Below are 19,607 nucleotides of genomic sequence, written 5' to 3'. Positions count from 1 at the left end.
TTGTATTCAGAAACTTTACTGTATTTGCTTATTGTTTCTAGTAGTGTTATTGTGGAGTATTTAGGATTTCCTCTATAGAGAATCATGTCATCTGCAAATAGTGACATTCTGACTTTTTCATTTCCAATTTGGATGGCTTTTATAGCTTTCTCTTGTCTGATTGCACTTGCTAGGATCTCCAATGTTATGTTACATAACAGTGGTGACAGTGGACAGCCTAGTCTTATTACTGATCTTAGAGGGAAAGTTTTTAGTTTTTCATCATTAAATATAATGTTGGCTGAGGGTTTGTTATACATGGCCTATATTATGTTAAGGTACTTTCTTTCTATACTGTTTTTGTTAAGCATTTTGATCATAAATGAATGCTATATATTTTCAAAAAATTATCTGCATTGTTTGATATGATCATATGATTCTTATTCTTTAATTCTTTATGTGGTGTAACACATGAATCAATTTGCATATGTTAAACTATCTCTGTGCCTCTGGGATGAAGCCTGTTTGATTGTGGCATATAATCTTTTTAATATGCTGCTGTATTTAGTTCACTAGTATCTTACAAAGGATATTTGCATCTGTGTTCATGAGAGATATTGGCCTGTAGTTTTCTTTTTTTGTGTTATCTTTACCAGGTTTTGGTATCAATGTAATATTGGCCTCATGAAATGAGTTGAGAAGTATTGCTTCCTCTTTGATTTTTTGGAAGAGTTTGAGAATAGGTTTTTAATCTTCTTTGAATGTTTGGTAGAATTCATTGGTGAAGCCGTCTGGTCCTGAAGTTTTAATTTTTGGTAGGTTTTTGATTTATGTTTCAATTTCTGTACTGTTGATAAGTCTATTTAGATTTTTCATGATTCAGTCTAGGAAGATTATATCTTTCTAAGGACATGCCAATTTTCTCTGGGTTATTAAATTGGGTGTTATGTACTTTTTCATAGTAATCATGTGTGATCCTTTGCATTTCTGTGGTGTCTATTAAAATTTTCCCACTTTCATCCCAAATTATATTTGTGTCTTTTTCTCTTTTTTTTTAGGCAGTCTAACCAGAGGTTTGTCAATTTTATTAACCTTCTCAGAGAACCAGCTCTTTGTTGCATTTATTTTTTTTTCAATTTCATTTAATTCTGCTCTAATTTTTATTATTTCTTCCCCTCTGTTGCTTTTAGGCTTTATTTGTTCTTCCTTATATATATATATATTTTTTTAAGATGAAACATTAGATTGTTTATTTGGTTTCATTCTTGCTTTTGGACATAGGCCTGTAATGATATGAATATTCCTCTAATGACCGCTTTTGCTGGGTCCCAAAAGTTTCAATATATTGTACTATCATTATCATTTGTTTGTATGTATCTTTTGATGTCTCTTTTTATTTTTTCTTTGACCCGGTCATTCTTCAGTAGCATGTTGTTTAGTCTCCATGTATTTGTGGTTCTTCCTGATTCCTTTTTATAGTTCGTCTCCAGCTTCAAAGCATTATGATCAGAGAATATGTTTGGTAGGATTTTGACCCTTTTGTATTTGTTGAGTCTATCTCTATGTCCCAGTATGTGGTCAATCTTTGAGAATGGTCCAAGTGTACTAGAGAAGAATGTATAAGCATTTGTTTTGGGATGAAAGACTCTGAAAATGTCAATTATGTCAAGTTGGTCTAATGTGTGATTTAAGGATCTTATTTCCTTACTGATTTTTTGTTTGGATGATCTGTCCATATTCGACAGTAGGGTATTTAGGTCCCATACTACAATAGTGTTTTGGTCTGTTTCTCCTTTTAGTTCTGTTAGTTCTGTTATATATTATTATATATTTAGTTCTATTATATTTTTTGCCCCCACCCCCCATTGAGAGCATAGATATTAACATGTTATATCTTCTTGATGTATGATTCCCTTTATCACTGTGAAGTGACCCTCAGTATCATTCTTTACCTTTTTTATTTTGAAGACTATTTTATCTGATATTAGTACCACTACTCCCACTTTTCTATGAATGCCATTTGTTTAAAATATTATTTTCCATCCTGTCACTTTGAGTTTATATTTCTCTTTGAAATTGAGATATGTCTCCTGGAGGTAGCATATAGTTGGGTGTTGTTTTTTGAGCCAATCTGTAACTCTGTGCCTTTTTATTGGTGAGTTCAGTCCATTTACATTTAGAGGGATTATTGAAATATGAGGTCTTCCTATAGCCACTTTATTTTTTGCTTTTTGGCAGTTTGCTGTTTTCATTGCCTCCTTGTTCCTGTGTCTGATTTTTTTTCTTTTGGTTGGGTTTTGTGGATTTTCCCTCCAGCTCTTCTTATTTTATATTATATACTTCAGTCATTGATGTGTAGTTACCATACGAATATGTAGAGGATATTCGTGTATATATAGTAGTACATTTTCTTCCATGTGTGTCTCATCTCCACTCCCCTTTTCTGTCATTGTTGTCTCATTTTATCTGTAAGTATGCTGACCATTCATTACTATCTTTCTATAGCATATCTCTTCTTATTGTTTAAATTCATAATGCCCCATTCTTCATAAAGGTTGCACTGCTCTGCTTCTATTTGCCTGATAGTCACTTTACTCCTAATTATGGTTGTTATTGTTGTTGTTGTTTTGTTTTGTCATTTTGTTTTCAGTGAGCTGACCTCTTTCAGTATTTCCTGTATTTCAGGCCTCATTGTGGAGAATTCCCTCAATCTTTGTTTGTAAAACATTTATTTTCCCTTCATATCTAAAGGAGAGCTTTGCTGGATACATTATTCTAGGCTGTTAGTTCTTTTCACTTAATACTTTGAATATTTGACTCTACTCTTTTCTGGTTTGTGAGGTTTTTGCTGAGATGTCAAAAGATAATCTAATGGGTTTTCCTTTATAGTTTACCATCTTCTTTCCCCTAGCTACCCTGAGAATTCTGTCTTTGTCATTGATTTTTGATATTTTTTAATACAATGTGTCTTGGAGATGGCCTTTTGGGGTTGAGATAATTGGTTGTTCTGTTGACTTCTTGAATTATAATGTCCAGTTCATTCTTTATATTTGAGAAATTCTCATCAACTTTGTGTCTGAGAATGTTTTCTAGTCCCTGCTCTTTTTCCTTGCCTTCGATAAACCCATTATTTTTATGTTTCCTCTCCTTATGGTATCAGCTAGTTCTTGTATTTACTTTTTATTATTTTTCATTCTTCAGTTTCTCTGTTTTTCCTTATGATTTATTTCTATATTTCTGCCTTCAATGTCACTGATTGCTTTCTCTATTTGGTCAACTCTATTTCCCAAGCTCGTTGTTTCATTTTTCAACTTTTTCAGTGTGTTGTTCTCCAAAATTTATTTTTGTTTCTTTTTGAGGGTTTCAATATACTTGCTAAATACTCATTCTGCTAATCTAGTTTTTTTTTTTAATTCCTGTAGTTTTTTATATGAATTATTTTGGATCACATTGAGTTTTTTTCAGAAGTTATATAAATTGTATGTTTCTATGTCTGCAAGTATTTTCTGGAGATTTTCTCTTTCTTTCTAAGATGCCTTTTCACCCTGGTTGTTCATGGTGTTTAATGGACTACTTCATTAGTCCATTAATGGAAGCATATTCTACTTTTTTTCCAGAAAAATTTATTGTAAAAAGATCTCTCTTTTGCCTGTTGCTAAAATAGCGTTTCTCTTTCAATTTCCAGAAGGTGGTGTCTAAGCCTCATGGATCCTGCTGTGTATAAGTCTTAATAATGCCTTTTTTTCCTTATAAATATTTAGACACAATAGCTATCCTGAGTCTCTGTCCCTGTCAGTGCTAGTGACAGTTCCTGTAGCCTTTGCTTAGATTTCTCTGGTGCTCAGCAGTGTTCAGTTTTGGAGGATATAAAGAGTGGCCCTCCGAGTTGGGGAATGAGAGCTGCAACTCAGCCTAGCATTTTGCAACCAAAGCTGGTAATAATCAACTGTGATTTCTCTGCTTTCTTCACTTCCTTGCAGCCCCCAATTCTCTGCTTTCTGCCCTGACCCCTGAGCACTGTCGCTGTGTGCAGCTCACAGTTCTTACAGGCAGAGCTGTTCATGGAACATGCTGCACTTTCTCCCTTCCTCCTCCTATTCCTGGGAACTCCAGCTGCTAGAAGTAGCTGCTTTGTTTCTCCCAATCTATCCCCCCACTCCTGGGTTTCTGACCTGTGGTAGTTCTTATGCTCACATCCCATGTTCAGTTACGTGTTTGTGCAGGTTGGGTGTTTTTGTTGACTTTTAGGTCTTCAACTTATTGCTGGTTCAACAGGGGAGATCTGGGGACATCTCTCACTCTGCCATTTTTTGGCATACAGGAGTCTAATTTAAAAAATAATAAAGCCCCTCACACATGTCATCTCATAGAAATAACTTATTTAGGGTGCCTAGAATTATATACATTTTCTTTTTCAGGTAATAACGCTGAAAAAAAGGTAAATTTACAGGGATGTTGTAAGAAAAATGGTACAAAAATGCATCAGAGTTACATATACAATAGTCTTCTTATTCACAGTTTAACTTACCACAGTTTCAGTTACCTATAGTCAATTGTGGTCCAAAAATATGAAATTAAAAATTCTAGAAACACATCTCACTCATTTTATTTTTTCCTCTTTTAAAAAAAATTTTCCCAGCTTTATTGAAATATAACAGACAATTAGTTCCTTATATTCACATTATACAATTTATTGAGTCTTTTCAATTATAGTTGGCATACAATAATATATTAGTTTCAGTTGTACAGCATAGTAATTAGAGATCTAAGTAACTCATAAAGTGATCATTTACTCAATCTAGTATCCCTCTTCCCTTTTATATATTTATTACAACATAGTTGAATATTTTTTATGTTAAACTTTATACCTCCATGACTACTTGTAACTATTTATCTGTTCTTCTTAAACCCTTTGCCCCTTTTCGCCATCCTCCCAACCCCCTCCTGTCTAGGAGTCCTAAAAATATTCCCTGTATCTATAAGTTTCTCTCTATTTTCATTGTTGTCGTTGTTTATTTTGTTCTTCAGATTTAAATGTACATGAAATCATGTGATATTTGTCTTTCTCTATAAAACTTATTTTATTCAGTGCATTACCTTTTAATTCCATCAATTTATTATCTTTTATCACAACCCTCTTATAGATTGTGTGTGTCTTTTAATCTAAAGTGAGTCTCTTCTGGTCAGCAAATGTAGGGGTCTTGCTTTCTTATCCATTTAGCCAGTCTATCTTTTGATAGGAGCACTGATTTTTTTTTTTCCATTTGAGGCACTTATTGATAGGAATGCAGTTATTGCCATTCTTTATTTCAGTTTTTGATACATGTTCTTTCTTCTTAAATAAGCCCTCCAAAATTTCCTGTAATACTGGCTTTGTGTTAATGAATTCCTTTAGCTTATTTTTGTCTAGGAAGCTCTTTATCTGTCCTTTGATTCTAAATGATAGCTTTGCTGTATAATGCATTCTTGTTGTAGAACCTGGATTTTCACCATGTCAAATATTTTGTGTCAAGCCCTTCTGTCCTGCATAGGTTCTTTTGAGAAATCAGTTGCCCATCTTATAGATATTCCCTTATAGCTAACTAACTGCTTTTCTCTTGTTATTTTCAAGATTCTCTCTTTGTATTTAACCTGTGGCATTTTAATTATGATGTGTCTTGGTGTGGGCCTCTTTGGGTTCCTTTTTTTGTGGGGGACTCTCTGAGATTTCTGAGGTTGTATGTCTATTTCCTCCACCAGATTAGAAAAGTGTTCCATCATTATTTCTCCAAATAGTTTTTCAACTTTATGTTTTTCCTCTTCTCCTTCAAACACCCCGATGAAATGGATGTTTTTGCATTTAATTTTGTTCCATAGTCTCCTAAAATTATTATGATATTCTTGGCTTCTTTCCTCTTGCCATTCTGATTGGATATCCTTGGTTTGCCCATTGTCTTTACCAGTGTTTCAATCCTCTTCTTTATTCACTTTGTTTATTCCTTTTAATAGTCTCCTTATATCAGATAATGTATATTTTATTTCTGACAGATTCCCTTTTATAATTTCCATTTCCATTTTTATGTTTTTTATCTCTTTATTAAAGTTCTCACTGAGTTGATGTACTCTTCCCCTATGTTCATTGAGCATCTTTAGAACCAGCGTTTTGAATTATGCATCTGTTAGATTGCTTGACTCCATTTTTCCTGGCTTTCTGTTCTGTTTTCTCATATGGTTTATGCTTCTTTGTCTTCCTATTTTGGCTGCCCTTCTGTGTCTATTTTTGTGTACTAAGCAAAGCTCTTAAGTCTCTCCCAGTCTTTATAGCATGGCATTGTGTAGAAGGTGTCTAGCAGCACAGTCCTGAGAGGGATTCAGCTGCAGGCCAAGTTTAGCCCTAGCCTGTGTCCCTTCAGAAAAACCTATAAGATTCAGCAAAGAATCTGTAGATGCTGTGTTCACAGTTGCCTCAAGAGACTACGCAAGAAACTGAGGCTAACTGCCACCAGTGTGGGATCTTACCACTGCTCAGTAAGGACACAGGACTCGTCAAAGAGACAATTGGATGTGGCTTGAGTAGGTTCATGAGTTGGGAGAATGATGTTTTAGGGAATTCTCTGGGCAGAGTGACCTCTGCTACCCAGTATGATGACATCTCAGCTATGGTGGTATACCATCCACCTGCTGGGATAGGGTACGTCTTAACAGAGGAGCAATGGATACTGCCAATACTTCTGCCTGGGAAAAGCCTCTCTTCCAGCCCTCACTCTGACAACTCAGTGTACGTTCTTGTTGCACCCTGAGCAGCCAACCTAGCTCTGGTGCTCAACACAAGTGATTCTGTCACTGCAGAAGTCCAGCTGAGGATGCAGTCACTTTAAGAAGCAACTGCAGTGTATAGCTTCCTCTGTGGTTGACTCTGTCTCCCTCAGTTGCTGGAGGCTGGTCAGCCTCGCATCTTTAACCCTTACTACCTTTTACTGTTGCAAGTCAATGTCTTATATCTCTCCCTAATAGTAATGCTTTTGTTCATCTAGACCTCAGATGACTTTACTTGCTATTTGCTCTGAGTTTCCACCTCAACTTTTATGTGGTCACAAGAAAGCACGAGTGAAGCTTCTAACATCTACACCATTTTGACTGGTCTCCCAGTTCACATGTTTTGAATTGTGTGCTATTCTTAGTTGCGTGATGAAATCTCATGCTGTCCCACTCCACTCTACCCAAATGTAAATCTTCCCTTTGTCTACTGTATCCATGCTGTTTACACAAGCTGCTCATTATTCATTTAGTAGCAGTCTCAGTTATTGGATTAACTGTCAAGGTATCACAGTGCTTGTGTTCAGATAACCCTTATTTTACTTAATAATGCCAGAAAGGAAAAGCACAAGAGTAACAGTGGTAGCAATATTAATATGACAAAGAGAAACTGTAAAGTACTTCTCTGAAGTGAAAAGATGAAAGTTATTGACTTAATAAGGAAAGAAAAAAATATTGTATTCTGAGTTGCTAAGATCTACCATAAGAACAAATCTTGTATTCATGAAATTGTGAAGAACAAATTGTGCTAGTTTTGCTTTGTACCTCAAACTGCAAAAAGTTACATCCAAGTGCATGATAAGTACTTAGATTTGTGTATGGGAGATATGAACAAAAAATGTTTCTAATTGATGACAACATGTTATGCCAGAAATCATTGAACCTATAGGAAGACTTGTCGTCGTCGTCATCACAACATTGAGTGCAGTACAATAAGATATGCTGAGAATGAAAAAGAAACCACATTCACTTAACATTTATTATGTTAAATTTTTATCATTTTTCTATTTCATTAGTAGTTATCATTATTCTTTTACTGTGCCTAATTTATAAATTAGCCTTTATCATAGATATGTATAGTATAGGAAAAAACAGTATGTAGAGAGTTTTGTATTATCTGTGGATTTTGATATCTATCTACTGGGAGTCTTGGAATATATCCCCAAGGATAAGGTAGAACACTTTATTTAAACATTACATCACTGTTTTTATCTCCACTATCATAATACAATTAAGAATTTTGTTGAATACTAAGTCATTTTTGTTATCGATGGAAATTTGGATTCCATATTTTACACTGATGATTTTCCTGTTTCAGATTGCACAACAGGGCCCTTCTTTCCAGAAATTTTTCTCTGGGCAAAATATTATATAAAAGGCACATAACCTTGCTTCCAGAAATTCCCCTCTATTAATCAAGAAATCATCTCTCTCTACCTTTTCCTTTTGTTTTATAGATGGTCTTTTAAAAAAATTGTTAATAAATAATTGACAATTATAATTATATATATGTAAAGTGTATGAGGTGATGTACATATACATCGTGGAACTGCAACATTACCAAGATGAAAATCATTAAACATTTATTCATTGCCTCACATAAGTAACACAATTAACTTTTTCAGGTAAGAATGCCTAAGACTGAAAAAAAAATGGCATAGATGATAGAGGCTCTGTTCATCCCTCTTGTGACCAAATCAAGATTGTTACAGAAACAAGAATCAAATAGCAAGGAAAATCACTTTGGATCTAGAAGAATAAGTCCTACAACTAGGGAGAAAAATAAGAAATCACCCTGCAATAGGAGGAGGTAGGTTGGGGCCAGGATGTGAGGCTCCCTGGTTCTGAGTTGCTCAGTGGAACAGAGGCCATAGCAGAGGCAGCTTGCTGATGCAGATGCCACTTAAAGGAGCTGTGTCTATGAGTGAAATTTTGGAGTGATGGACCTGCCTGCTCTCAGCATCAGCACCAGGTTGGCTGCACAGGGTGCACCAGGGACTTACAGAGGGACATTGAGTTGTTGGAGTGAGGAGGCAAGACTCACTCTGTGCAAAAGTGCTGGCGGTATCATTGTTCCTCTGTTGGGCCCTCCCAATTCCCAGTGTTCTGACTCAGCACCACCATATCTGAGACTTCAGCGAACTGGATAACAGAGGTCACTCTGCCCAAAGGATTTCCTGAAATTCTGCCTCTCCTAACTTGTGGCCCCACACAAGCCACATCCAAATTTATCCTAGGAGAGTCAGGTGCCCCTTGAAGAGTAGTGCCAAGACTGATCGTGGTTTTGGGCATGGCCTCTTGAGGCAACTATAAGCACAGCATCTGTAGGTTGCTTGCTGAATCTTAACAGGTGGCCCTGAGGGGCACAGGCAAGGGCTAAATTTGGCCTACAGCTTAACCCCTCTCAGGACTATTCCTCTGGACACCTACTTCACAAGAACACACTAATAAGACCAGGAGATGTCAGAGCTTTGCTCAGTACACAAAAATAGACACAGAAAGACAGTCAAAATGGGAGGACAAGGAAGCAGAATCCATATGAAAGAACAGAACAGAGATCCAGAAATAATGGACTCAAACAATCTAACAGATGCAGAGTTCAAAACACTGGTTATAAAGATGCTCAATGAACTTATGGAAAGTGTAGATAAATTCAGTGAGAACTTTAACAGAGATATTTAAAAAAAACATAAAAGTGGAAATGGAAATTATAAAAGAGAACTAGCCATAAATGAAGAACACATTGTCTAAGATGAAAAAGCATATTAAATGGAATAAACAGAGTGAATAAAGAAAAAGGATCAAATGACCTATATAGAGAATGAGGAACCCAAGGACACTCAATTAGGATGGCACAAAAAAGAAGTCAGGACTATAATAATAACTCATGGAGCCTATGGGACATTATTAAATGTAAAAATGTTCATGTCATAGGGGCACCAGAAGGAAAACAAGACATTAAATTGCAATGTGAAGAAATAATGATGGAAAACTTCCCTAACCTGGTGAAGGAAATAGACATACAACCCCAGGAAGCTCAGAGAGTTCCGCTCCCCACCTAAAAAAAAGGAATCCAAAGAGGCCCACACCAAGACACATCAGAATTAAAATGCCACAGGTTAAATACAAAGAGAGAATCTTGGAAGCAACAAGAGAAAAGCAGTTAGTTAGCTACAAGGGAACATCCATAAGACTGGCAGCCGATTTCTCAAAAGAACCTATGCAGCACAGAAGGGCATGACAGAAAATATTTGATGTGATGAAAACTGAGGTTCTACACCAAGAATGCATTATACAGCAAAGCTATCATTTAGAATCAAAGGACAGATAAAGAGCTTCCTAGACAAAAATAAGCTAAAGGAATTCATCAACACCAAGCCAGTATTACAGGAAATTTTGGAGGGCTTATTTAAGAAGAAAGAACATGTACCAAAAACAGAAATAAAGAATGGTAATAACTACATTCCTATCAACAAGTATCTCAAATTGTAAATAATTAAGTGCTCCTATCAAAAGATAGAGCAGCTAAATGGATAAGAAAACAAGACCCCTATATTTGCTGCCTGGAAGAGATTCACTTCGGGTTAAAAGATACTGACTAAAAGGAAGGGGATTGAAAAAGATATTGCCTTGATTGACCTAGAGGGTATTATGCTGAATGAAATGGGTCGGACAGAGAAAGACATATATTCCATGATTTCATGTACATGTGGCATATGAAGAACAAAATAAACAACAACAAAAGTGGAAATAAACTCAGAGATACAGAGAATATTTTGAGGGCTACTAGATGGAAGGGAGATTGGGGGAAGAAAAAAAGGCAAAGGGATTAGGAGGTACACATGAATAATTGCAGTATAGACATAGAGAGGTAGAGTGTAGCATGGCGAAGATGGTTAGCAATGTTGTAATAAATATGTAAGGGTAGAAGCGGTACTAGATTTAGTGGGGTGATCATTTGGTGAGTCACGTGAATCTCTGATCACTGTGCTATATAACCAAAACTGCTATATTATTGTATGCCAACTATGAAAAGAAAACTCATTGGATTGTAATATGTATTACAAGCAACTAGTTGTCTATTATATTTCAATAAACCAAAAAAAATTTACAAGCATTTCTCAAGAAAGAAAATAACAAAAAAGAATGCTTAAGAGATACTCTCAGCAACTTTCAAATATACGATGCCATATAATAACTATGGTCACCACATAGTACTGTAGATCTCTTCCTGCAGCCCCTAGAAACCACAATTAATTATTTCTATGAAATAAGCTTTTTCTTAATTCCACATTTAAGTGGTATCATACAGTATTTTTCTCTTTCTGTATTGCTTATTTTACTTAGCAGAAAGAGGAATGTGATAAAGATTAGAGCAGAAATAAATTAAAGACTAGAAACAATACAAAATATTAACAAAATTAATAGTTGGTTTTATGAAAAGATAAACAAAATTTGGAAACCTTAAATAGACTAAGAAAAAAAGAGATTACACAAATTAATAAAATTATAAATCAAAGAGATGTTACAAATGATGCCACAGAAATACAAAGAATTGTAAAAGACAATGATGAGCAATTATATGCCAATAAATTAGGTAATTTAGAAGAAATAGATAAATTCCTAGAAAAACGCAACTTACCAAGACTGAATCATAAAATATAGAGAATATGAACAGATCAATAGCAAGGAGATTGACTCAGTAATAAAATCTCCAAACAAAGAGAAGCCCAGGTCCAGATAGATTCACAAATGAATTTTTTTAAAGTCTCTCTTTTGATCATGATTTATCCAGTAGAAAGATTTTGTTTTAAAATATTGAAACAAAGCACTTTCTTTCCCTGAAACTTTGCTTTTGCCAGAATAGCCATTTTAATCTAAGTATTCATTAACAAATAATAGTGGCTCCACTTTATACTTTTTGTAGTGTGTGCCATCAATAATGTCCCTTGATGTATCCATCCAACAGATATTTATTATAGGCAGAACATTATACAAGACTTTAAGAAATCCTAGAAATAAACCTAGTAAACCTGCTTTTAAACAATATACATTTTCATTCGCAAATGTCTTGACAATCGGACCACTATGTGTCTGTAGTGTCCACTGCATTTCTTTCTTTTGCCAGGAGTAGTAAGGAAGGAAAGGTAACTTGCCACATGAGACATGTGGCTCAGTACTGGTGATTAGGGAGGTGATAGCTATCTCACTCTCATACCTAAGACAAAACTCCCATACTGAATTATTACAGAGTGATACAAAACATTATTGTACTAAAAGTTATACTGCTTGGTACCAACTAAAAGTGGTCAAGGAATTTGGAGGAGGAAGCAGTTAATGAAAGCTAAAGTTAGAGAAGGCTTTCTGGACAAGTAGGATTTCGACTTTGAAGGATAAAAATAATTTGAATCAGTAGAAAGTGAGAACAAGTGCATTTCAAGTGAAGTGGTGGTAGGGTCATAAAACATGTTTGTACTCCTAAACTAGGCTTTAGTTATAAACTGACGTTGCCGTTTGGCACTTATAACTTTTTTTTTGCCTTATACTAATTTTATATCTAGCTATTGCTTCAGAAAGAATAGTCTTCTTAAATTTTCTATAAAATTCAAATTAATCAGAGAAGCAGGAACGATGGCTTCCTTTGACTAAAATATAGCAGTCAGAACTATTAGTCAAAATCATGCAGTTTTCACAGGTAACACTAACAAATGCATATTGAGAATCTTCTATGCGCTAGGAGCTATTCTGCATAATTACCATGTATTTATCCATGTAATCCTTGCAGCAACCCTATGAGGTCTTATAATCTCCATTTTATAGATTATAGAACTGAAGCAAAATGAGGTTTAAATAATCCGCATAAAGTCTACACCTAGGAAGTGGCAGAGAAAGTGGAATTGTAAGATTCAATTCCAGGTTGACTGTCTCCAGAGTCTTCACACTTAATCACTTCATAAGTTTGGCTAGGGTTAAATAGAGAGAGGGCTTTAGTCTTCTGAGGGCTAGAGACAAAGTGTTAGGACCCAGGAAGAGAGGGGATCCTTTGGAGAAGCCTCTGTGGTAAGAAGCAATAAGTACTCAATTTTATGCCTGCCACAGATAGCTTGGGTCCTTACCTAGGAGAATGAGATTAAATAAAAATATGTATTTATATTTAAATATTATTTTTAATTTTATTTAAAAAGTGATTTCTGGTAACATTACTTTTGTAAAATATTAAGGCATTATAGATTAGGCTAATATCCCTTTGACCATACCTCAATCCTGGTATACACACACTGTCCTCTAACCCCAAGGTTTTGTAGCTATACAGATACATACATGTTTTATCTAAAGAAAATGCATAATATTGTTATATTAGCATATTTTAAAAGAAAATGCATAATATTTTTATATTAACATATTTTAGTATCGTACCTGCTCTACTCTGTTGTAAATATGTATTTATCTTTGTAATACAAATATGACTCATTACTTTTTATTGTCAATATTTTTTTTATCTAATCAGCATATTCTTTCCCCCTTTCTTTTATTAAGAAAAATTCAAATATAAGCAAACTTGAATAAATTTTATAAACAATATCCATATACTGACATATTAGATTCTATCATTAAAGTTTACTATGCTTGCTTTATCATATGTTTATCTATGCATTTTCTGCTTGCTGTTTGCTCTATGTTTCCGTCACAACTTTGATGTGGTCACAAGAGGGATGAACAAAGAGTCTATCATCTTGAATTTTCCCCTCCTCTTGAATTTTTGATAATAGCCATTCCGACTGATGTAAGATGGTATCCCATCGTGATTTCGATTTGCATTTCCCTGATGATTGGTGATGTCGAGCATCTTCTTATATTGGTCATCTATATGTCTATGTTGGTCATCTATATGTCTATGCCAAAGGAGGTGAAAAATATACACCAGCAACAGTCTCTTCAACAAGTAATGTTGGAAAAACTGGACAGCTATATGCAAAAAATGAAACTTGGACATTTTCTTACACCATATACAAAAGTAAACTCAAAATGAGTTAAAGACTTAAATGTTAGACTGAAACTATAAAACTCTTAGAAGAAAACATAGGAAGTAAACTATTTGACATCATCTGAGTAATATCTTTTTGGACACATCCCCTCAAGAAAGGGAAACGAAAACAAAAAATAAACAAAGGGACCTCACCAAACTAAAAAGCGTCTGCAAAGTGAAGGAAACCTTCAATAAAACAAAAGGACAATCTGCTGAATGGGAGAATATATTTTCAAGTTACATATTCGATAAAGGGTTGATATCTAAAATATATAACAAACTCACACAACTCAATAACAAGAAAATACAGAATCTGATTGAAAAATGGGCAGAGGACATGCAAAGACATTTCTTCAGGATAATCTCATTTTAAAATCAGCTTATTAGCAACCTTAATTCCATATGCTACCTCATTTCCTCTTTGCCATGCAACATGTTTATAGGTTCTGGGGATCAGGACATGAACATCTTTGGGGGAGGCATTATTCTGCATACCTCATGCCCGCAATTCACTGTCTTTTCTGCTCTCACAGAATAACAAGTAGCCAAAGGAGATCAATTGGTTTAAAAAGTAAGGCTTAGAAGGGACCCATCTGGCAAAGTCTGGTTATCCTCTGAATTCTGATTATGTTCACATTTCCTGGAAGAGCAGTTGTATTATGAGAATGCCTGTGTTTTGTTGTTGTTGTTGTTTGTTTGTTTGTTTTTATCTTTTTGCATTTTAACAGAGGTCCAGGATTTGAAGCTGCACACAATTCTTTCTTCCAAGTGGTGAAATTGTCATAAAGTCATTTAGTCCAACACAGAGTAGTTGTATTCAGACACCTACACATGCCTTCTGGATGCTGGTATGATGTAATCCAAAAGTGTAAATCAGAGAAATACAAGATTTTAGAACTGGAAGGAATATCAGAGTTCAGCTAATACAAAGCACTCATTTTACAAGTGAAAATACTGAGGCCAAAGAAGTAAAATAGCTCATCCCAGGTAAAAGAAGAGATTGTGGCATTGTGAGGACTGGAATGTAGTCCTCACTACTGGGTCTAATTTCACCAAAACAAGCTATCATTTTTTGAGATAGGAAAGGTGTTTTTTTAAGTCCTTTAAAACATATTATGTAGATTATGACTTATTCATGCCCATGATTGGGCCAGCAACCATTGTGGCATTTTCTATCACAGTTTTCTGAGAATGAAGAAAGTACTGGCATGAGAACAAAAATTATGGAGTGTGGGAGCCAACACTAAATCATAGGTGCTCAAGAGGAGAAACCACTCTTCAGAAGAGAGCTGTTACTTTTGCTGTTAAAAATAATTGAAATGGCATTGAATACAATTTTTGTTCAGGAGTCCTCAATTAAATAGAAAAAAAGAACCAATGAACAGAAGATAGAAGAAGGCAGATGTTTGGTTATTTAATGTAAAAATGTGTTACCCAAACTTCTGGTCAGGATGGTAGAGTAGGTAAATGCTGTGTTTGCCTCCTCTCAAACCATGTCAAAATTATAACTAAACTACACAATAGCCAACACTGAGAGTCACCTGAAGTCTAGTTGAGCAGAAGTCCTACAACTAGTAACACTCAGAAGAGGCCACTTTAAGACTAGTAACAGGGGCAGAGATGCAAAACTGGCTAGTCTTACAGCCATGTGTGATGGTTGAGAATCAGGATTAATATCTTGACTGTGAAATTCCTTCGTGAGAAACAAGAGATCTCAGCCCAGGCTCCCCAGCCCAGAGTTCCAGTGTTGGGAAAAGAATTCCCCACAATGACTTGCTGTAAAAATCAGTAGAGATTGTGGCTGAGTGAGATGAAAGACGGAGGAAGTCCCAGGTGCTCCTCTTTAAGGATCCCACAGCAGCTTACTCGGTGATGAATTCACTCACTCTGAGCTCCAGTGTTGGGGCAGCAGCTCGAAAGTTGCCAGGGATGTAGAAGAAGGAACTGAGCTGTCTGGCTTCAGGGTGACGGATTGGAGGGGCAACCTTCTCCCAGATAGTAGTGCTGGCAGAGGGCATTGTTCCTTTGTTGAGCCCTCCCCTGTCAAGCTGCAGACCCAGATGGCCACCATATCTGAATCTCTGGCAACATAGCTAACACTGGTCACCCCATCTTGGTAAGTCCTCAGACCTTGCCCCTCCTAATGCGTAGCCCCACCCAAGCTGCTTCCATTGGATTTTCCATACAAACTGTCTTGTCTCATTCTGTGGATGTTCCTAAAACCTCTCAAGGGGTCACAAAACCTAAACAAGCAGCATCTTATCTTGGCATGCTCCATACATCTTGCTGAGCAGTCCCAAGCCCAGCACCAGCAATAGCCAGCCTTCTTTTTTGCTTGGACACTTGAGGCAATTCCAACCCCGGGGTGGGAGGTGGCCATCTGTGGATTGTTTGGTGGCTCATGCCGAATGGTCCAGGCAGGGTACAAGCTGCAACTGAACTTGGCCTAAGGCAGGACCCCCTCAGGAAGGCCTACATGCCTAGTGGCCAGCTTTGGTCTGAGCCAGAGTAACACCTTGGATCACTTCTGAGAATGACACATCCAAAGAGCAGACAGGACAGGCACATGAGCCCTGCTAAAGTGAATCCTGCTCTGTAGAGTCTGCCTCTGCACAGCAGCTCCTCTCCTGGTCATAGTCAGTCATCACAACCAATCAACAAAGGGTCAATCTTTCCCATTGATGAGCAAAGAGAAACCAAGGCTCAACTAGAACAGGAGGGCACACTCAACCCACATAAGGGACACACCTGGAGGACCTGGCTTAGGTAATCAAGGAAGACTGCCGCTGGGACCCTCAGGACATCTACTATATAAGGCCACTCTACTAAGACCAGGAGACATAGCAGCCTTACCTAATACATTAAAAACAAACACAAGTAGGCAGCCAAAATGAGGAGACAAAGAAACATAACCCATGTTTAAAAAAAAACTTTAGAAAAAAATAAACAAAATGGAGACAAGCAATCTATCAGATGCAGAGTTCAAAATACTTGTTATAAAGATTCTCACTGAACTTAGGGGAAGAGTACATGAACTCAATGAGATCTTTAACAAAAAGATAGAAAACGTAAAAGTGGAGATAGAAAATATACAAAGGAAATGAAGAATACCTTAGGGGGAATTAACAGTAGATTAGATGAAACAGAGGATCTAATTAGTGATTAAGATGATAGGGTACAGAAAACATCCAATCAAAACAGTAACAAGAAAAAAGAATTCAAAAAAATGGGGCCTCTGGGACAGCATTAAGCATACCAACATTTGCATCATAGGGGTATCAGAAGGAGAATAGAGAGACTAAGGAATTGAAAACCTCCTTCAAGAAATAATGACTGAAAATTTCCCTAACCTGGTGAAGGAAATAGATATACAAGCCCAGGGAGCACAGAGGATCCTAGACAAGAGGAGCCCAAAATGGTCACAGCAAGACACATCATAATTAAAATACCGAAGTTTAAGACAAAAAAGAAAAAGAAAAAGAAAAGAAAAAAGAATGTTAAAAGCAGCTAGAGAAAACAGTTAGTCATCTACAAAGGAGCTTCCATGAGAGTGTCAGTTGATTTCCCAACAGAAAATTTATAGGCCAGCAGGAATTGGCAAGAAATATTCAAAGCGATGAAAAATAAGGACCTACAACCAAGATTGTTCTGCTCAGCAAAGCTATCATTTAGAATCTAAGGACAGATAAAAAGCTTCCCAGACAAGAAAGAGCTAAACGAGCTTGTCACCACCAATCCAGTTTTACAAGAAATGGGAGTACTTCTAGAAAGAAAAGAAGGAGGAGGAGAAGGAGGAGGAAGAGGAGGAGAAGAAGGAGGAGAAAAAAAATGAAAAAAAAACTGGAAATAACTACATATTTATTAACAATTACTTTAAATGGAAATGGATTAAATGTGTACCAAAAGGTATGGTGGCTGAGTGGATAAGAAAACAAGGCCCTTACATATCAGATTGAAAGATACGCACAGATTAAAGTAAAGGGATGAAAAAGACATTTCATGAAAATGGAAACAGAAATTAAAGCTGGGGTAGCAATACTTATACTAGCCAAAATAGACTTTAAATCAAAGGTTGTAACAAGAGACAAAAAAAGGACCTTGAATTGTACTTCTGAGTATTTATGTAAAGAAACCTAAAACACTATGTTGATGGAAATGCTCATCCATATGTTCATTACACCATTATTTATAATGGCCAAGATATGAAGGCAACCTGAGTGTCCATCAGGGGATGAATGTATAGAGAAGAGGTGGTACATATATACAATGGAATATTACTCAGCCATAAAAAAGAATGAAATCTTGTCATCTGCAACAATATGGATGAACCTAGAGGGTATTGTACTGAGTGGAGTAAGTCAGACAGATGCTGTATGATTTTACTTACATGTAGAATCTAAGGAACAAAATAAGCAAACAAAACAGAATCACACTCACAGATGCAGAGAACATTGTGAGAATTACCAGGTTGGATGGGTGTGTGGGGGTGGGTGAAAAAGGAGAAAGGATCAAGAAGTACAAATTGGCAGTTACAAAATAGTCATGGGGATGTAAAGTATAGCATAAGGAATATAGTCAATCATATCGTAATAACTATATATGGTGTCAGATTGTAAGTTATATAGATGTCCAATCACTATGTTGTACACTTGAAACTAATATAATATTGTATGCCAACTATAATTGAGAAATAAAATTATTTAAAATTTTTTAAAGAAATAATAAATAACAACAAAAAAATGTATGAGGTTAGAAAATTTAAACAGTTCAAAATGAAAAGTAGAAGTCTCTCTTCTCTCCACCATATCACTCTCCTTAAAGGAAAATGCTGTTAAAAATATATTTAATTTTTTAAAATTTTTATTAGTTTCAGGAATATACTGCATTGCCTAGATATTTATATCGTTTATGAAGTGATTCCCCAGATTACTTTAGCGCCCATCTGGCTCTATACATAGCCATCACAATACTATTAACTATACTTCCTATGCTGTACTATACATCCCCATGACTATTTTGCAACTACTAATTTGTACTTCTTCATCTCTTCACTTTTTCACTCAGCTCCCTAACTCCCTCCTCTCTAGAAATCCAGTAACCCACCCAGGTTTTCTGAGCCTCATTCACGGCTGTGCATAATGAAAGGGGAAAATAAATAAAGATATTTTCTCTGCCTTCTTTAGAGAATTGTTTTGAATTTTTGAAAGTTATTTAAATTACATAATGACAGAAAAATCATCTTGGAATACTCAAGAGATATGCATATATTAATTTCATAATTGAAATGTACAGGGAAATGTGCAAAACAGTTCATTGTTGTCTCAACTGCTTATAATATGTTATATTGAAAAAGTTTTCTTCCTATTTAAATAATTAAATCTTTTCAGAAACTGTAAAAACATTTTTATGATTTCCAGAAGAAAAAAATGGGTCCTCCATTATAAGTATATATATAGAAGTCTCTGTGCATCTGTATTTATGATGCAAATACCAGACGCTCACTCTTCTGTACTTTAACTTAATGATATATCTTAGAGATATTTCCACACGTGCATTCACACACATATGGAACATTTCAGCAGTTTGAATGTCTTTCTTACCCAGGATCCCTGCTAATCTCTGTGTTATTCAAATTTCAATCAATAAAGCACACACTGCTGGAGGGTTTTATGTAAGGAGGAGATATAATCACCTTTGTATTTTGGGAAAAATAGTTTTGGCTTCTGTTTGTAGAGTGATTTTGTGGGAAGAAACAATGAAGGCAAAAAGAACAGTGAGGAGGATATTACAGTGATCTAATTAAGAG

This window comes from Rousettus aegyptiacus, unplaced genomic scaffold, assembly GCF_014176215.1.
Source record: "Rousettus aegyptiacus isolate mRouAeg1 unplaced genomic scaffold, mRouAeg1.p scaffold_m13_p_9, whole genome shotgun sequence".
NCBI lineage: Eukaryota > Metazoa > Chordata > Mammalia > Chiroptera > Pteropodidae > Rousettus > Rousettus aegyptiacus.
The sequence above is the reverse complement of the archived record's forward strand: the minus strand, read 5'-3'. Positions refer to the sequence as shown.